Raw genomic sequence first — 5368 nt, 5'->3', positions numbered from 1 at the left:
GATCCCAAAGTTTCAAGATTTTGTACCTGAAGCTGATGAGTATTGCTTCCCTGGTGATGTGGGCATTTGTGACTCAGATGGAGAGACTCCAAGACTACCTTCTGGAAGGAAGAGAAGATTGAAGAAGAAGAAAGAGAGGAAATGGTATGACCCAAAGGTACCTGATGCACATGAGCAGCTGTGCAAGGACCTTTGCTTCACCAATGTGTATGAGTTTAGAAAGGCATTGAGAAATTTTCATGTTAGGACTTTGAGAAACTTTCAGTACCATAGGAATGAACCATCAAGGGTTATTGTTTGGTGCCCAGAGAGGAAGAATGGATGTGAATTTTTCATGATTGCATCCAAAGTAGCCCATGAAGATACATTCACAATCAAGAAGTGCCACATGGATCATAGTTGTGGAGCTTGTGGAGAGAGTACAAAGGTTACTGCTGAATGGGTTGCATAAGCTGTGGAGGACACAGTTAGATCAAATGTAAACGCTGATGTAGAGACAGTTCTCAAACATACTAAGAAGAAGTTTGGGGTGCATGTACCTAGGAGTTTGGCATATAGGGCAAGACTGATGGCTGTTGATGTTGTGCAAGGTGATCATAGAAAGCAGTATCTGAGGTTGAGGGACTACCTATAATGTGTGCTTGACACAAACCCTGGAAGCAGGTGCATGGTGACAACTTTTGAGGATCCTTTGAACCCAGCCCCCACACCAAGGTTCAAGTAAATGTTCTATTGCCTCCAGGCATCAAAAGATGGATTTCTTGCTGGTTGTAGGCCTTTCATAGGTACAAATCAGTGATGTAATCAAGTTATTTAATTTGGCCCTAACTATCTCTGTTTATGCAGGACTTGATGGTTGCTTCATCAAGTTATCCACAGGCCAGCAGATATTGGCAGCAACTCGGAGAGATGGGACGAATAAAACACTAGCTGACCTGGATGAGTTGGAAAATCAACGGGCTCTCACACTGCCTGAGAGCAACTTCCGCAAGATCATCAAAAATCATCTCCTTCGGTTATTGGACTATCAGAGGCAGTACTGGAAGAAACGTTGCACCATTCGATGGGTTCAATTTGGCGACGAAAACACAAAGTTCTTTCAAGCAGTGGCCACAGAAAGATATCGCAAAAATAACATTGCCAATCTTCAAACCCCTGATGGGCTTGTAGTGGAAGATCATAACGGCAAAGAGGCTCTACTGTTTCATGCATATTCGGACAGACTAGGTACCTCTAGCCCCACCCATATGCACTTTGATCTACCCTCTCTGATACGGCCTCATGCAAATTTGGATCATCTCACGCTCCCTTTCAAGCGTGAAGAAATTGATGGGGTCATTAAAGAAATGCCAAGTGATAGGGCTCCTGGTCCGGACGGTTTTAGTGGCCTTTTTCTCAAAGCTTGTTGGCCAATCATCAGGGAAGATTTCTACTCGTTGTGCGATCAATTCCATGCAGGAACACTTAATCTGCAGAGCATTAATGATGGTTTAATCACTCTGATCCCAAAGAATGGGTCTCCCTCCACAGTTAATGATTACAGGCCAATCACACTACTCAACTGCTGCCTTAAACTCATTACTAAGCCCCTGGCCAACCGCCTGCAAAAGGTTATTCTACAAATTATTCACCGCAACCAATATGGTTTCATTCGTGGGAGATCTATACAGGACTGCCTCGCATGCACTTTCCAATACATCCACCAATGCCAAGCTTCCAAACGGCCAATAGTTCTGCTTAAACTCGATTTTGCCAAAGCCTTTGACACCATCGAGCATGATCCCATGATCAACATTATGAGGCATATGGGCTTTAATGAGAAATGGCTGTCTTGGATAAATTCAATTTTCTCTTCTGGCAGATATTCGGTTCTCCTTAACGGTGTCCCGGGCAGACCATTTCATTTCAAGCGTGGGGTCCGACAGGGTGATCCGCTGTCTCCACTTATTTTCGTGCTGGCGGTCGACCTTCTTCAGTCTGCAATTAATGAAGCTTATAGGGAAGGTAAAATCCAGCTTCCCTTTCCATCTAATGGAAACATGGACTACCCTATTGTGCAGTATGCCGATGACACGATTCTCCTCATGCCGGCTTGCCCTCATCAAGCTTTGATTATCAAAGGCATTCTAACCAAATATGCTCAGTCCATCGGTCTTAAAATCAATTTCCACAAGTCAACACTCATTCCAATAAACGTGGACGCTGCTTTATCTGCACAACTGGCTGCTATCTTTGAATGCTCAATTGGTACCATGCCCTTCACCTATCTTGGCCTGCCTCTGGGCACGTCTCGGCCTACCATTCATGATTTCACGCCCCTGGTCAGCACAGTTGAACGAAGTTTGTCCTCCACACTATCACTCATGTCCCATGCTGGCAAGTTAACGCTCCTCAACTCCACGGTCACCTCGCTCCTTATATATGCAATGTGCACGTTGCACTTTCCACCCAAACTCATCGAGTTGCTGGACCAAATTAGGCGCAGGTGCCTTTGGATCAAGAAGACTGAACAGGGCGATAAATGTAACTCTTTGGCGGCCTGGGATATGGTTTGTAAACCTAAAAATAAGGGAGGACTTGGTGTGCTCAACCTCCGAATACAAAATGATGCACTTCTCTTGAAATTCCTGCATAAATTCTACAACAAGTTGGATATCCCTTGGGTGCAACTAACTTGGGATTCGTACTACGCCCAGAAAATCCCACATGCTTCTGACCCAGTTGGCTCGTTCTGGTGGAAAGACATTCTCAAGCTCACTCCTACGTTTAGGGGGATTTCTATAGTCAATATTGTTTGTGGCACTACAGCTTTGTTTTGGAAAGATTTATGGGCAGGGCAGATTATTCAAGACTCCCACCCTCGGGCTTTTTCACACTCTTTGGACGAAGATGTTTCTGTCAAGGATTTCTTGGGGAGCACGTCGCTGGGGGAAGCGTTCCACCTACCCTTGACCCCCCAATCGCTGGAGGAGGTCCGGGACATGCAAATTATTGCATCTCATCTACAACCCTCCACGACTGCCTCGGATGTTTGGCACTACTCTTGGGGCAAGGCCAACTACAAATCAACTGACTACTATAAATTCATCTTCAAGGACGCCCAAGTCCACCAAGTTTTTTGCTGGATCTGGAAGTCTAAATGCACAATGAAGTTGAAGGTTTTTGCCTGGCTTCTCTTCCAGGACAGGCTCAATACAAGGAACATGTTGAAAGGAAGGCACTACAACATAGGGTATGATCACAATTGTCTCTTATGTGGAATGATCATTGAGGAAACTGTGGAACACATGATCTTCACCTGCTCTTTCAGCAAGCTTTGCTGGGATAAACTTGGGATCAACTGGGAGCCTTTTCATGGCCGATTGCAAGCCATTGAGGCCCAAAAAATCACTCATCCCACTCCTATGTTCTTGGAAAAATTCATTGTGGCAGCCTGGAGTATTTGGAAGGAGAGGAATAACAAACACTTTAGAGCAATAATACCATCCTTCAACTCTTGGCTGGACAGATTCAAAGGAGATTTTGGGCTTCTTCAATATAGAGTAAAAGAGGAGCGTAGGCCCTTTGTTCTTGACTTTGTACACTCCCTGTAGTAGCACCTCCAAGTTGCCCTTTCTTCCCTTGTCACAAAGTTGACAAGATTGTATTATCACCCCCCATGTAAATACTCATTGTACAGTGTGTTCTTTTCTTTAATATATTAACACAGTAGGAGTCTTTCCTACTGTTCATGGTCAAAAAAAACTGGGAGAGATGGGAACAACAATGTGTTCCCAGTTGCTTTTGGGGTGGTTGACAAAGAGGATGGGCCTAGCTGGACCTGGTTTCTAAACCAACTTAGAGTCTGCATTGGCACCAGCAACCAGTTTGGGAACTACACCATCATGTCTTACAGGCATAAGGTATTTTCTCGGACTCTGTATTATTCTTATGCACATAGCAATGCTGCTATAGTTATCTCATTACTACCTTATGGAATCAAACAACAGGGCCTTCTTAAAGCAATTAATGAAGTATTTCCTCAATCCCCACAAAGATATTGCCTAAGACACATATATGCCAACTTCCAGTCAGCTGGCTTTAGAGCAGAAGAACTTAAGAAATGGGTTGACAAAGCTAGCTATTCCTTCACTGAACATGGTCACAAAGAAGGAATGGCAGGTTTGAAAGCAGCATGTGAACCAGCCTACATGTGGTTGAATGGCATCCCTAAGGAGTGTTGGGCTAGATATGCAATGGATCATGTGTGCAAGACTGACTTGGTAGTGAACAACCTTAGTGAGGTTTTCAACAAAATGATCCTAGATGTTAGGTCAAAACCAATTAAGACCATGTTTGAAGGGTTGAGGACCAAACTAATGGTTAAGTACCAGGGCATCAGAGAGAAAACAGAGAGTTGTAGGTGGGAAATAACCCCACATTACATGGAGAAGCTTGAAGAGAGCAAGAAGTGGGCTAAATACTGTGAAGCAAACATGGCTGGTCCCAACATCTGGAAAGTAACTAGTGGAGAGAACACATATTGTGTGAAGCTTGATGAAGGGAGCTGCTCTTGCAGGAGGTGGGACATGATTGGATCACCTTGCCACCATGCAATATCTGCAATGCAGAAGATAAAAGTTCACCTAGAAGATTATGTGCATCCATTCTTTAAGAAGCCAATGTATAAGGCTGCATACCAGCACATCATCTACCCTGTCCCTGGTCCTGAATCTGGCCCAACACCAACCACCAGACATAGAACCACCAGTTTTTAGGGAGAAGAAAGGCAAGAAGCAGATAGCTAGGAGAAAGGGTGAATTTGAGGTGCCAGCTCCAAAGGATACATCAAGGATGGGCACAATAACATGCAGTAACTGTGGTCTGCAAGGCCACAGGTGGACAAAGTGTGGAGACAAACTTAAGGCCAAGTTTATGACAAGGACAAACAACCACCAGGTAACTAAGCCAGTTCATCAAGGAAAATCTGCTACTTGTTTTCAATGCTGACATCTTGTGAGCTGCAACTTGTTTTTAATTGTAGGAAAACAGGGCATCCTACCCAGCAACTTCAGCACCAACCAGGCCACCTCCAGCTAGGGCCACATCATCAGGTCCAGCTCCAGCTTCAGGTCCTGATCCAGCTTCAGGTCCTGATCCAGCTTTAGGACCAGTTAGGGGCAGGAAACCAGCAACAGCTTCAACAAGGGCAACCACATCTGCTTCAACAAGGGCAACCCCATCTACTGCAGTTTCAACAGGTGGATCAAGAAAGAGAATGAACGCACCACCTACTTCACCACCAGCCAACAACACCAGGTCAAGTGCATCATCTCCAGCAAAGAACACCAGGTCAAGTGCAAGAGGTTTCAATGCTCCAAGGGCAGCA

This window comes from Aegilops tauschii, chromosome 5 (assembly GCF_002575655.3).
Source record: "Aegilops tauschii subsp. strangulata cultivar AL8/78 chromosome 5, Aet v6.0, whole genome shotgun sequence".
NCBI classification, from domain to species: Eukaryota; Viridiplantae; Streptophyta; class Magnoliopsida; order Poales; family Poaceae; genus Aegilops; species Aegilops tauschii.
Note: the sequence above shows the minus strand (reverse complement) of the source record.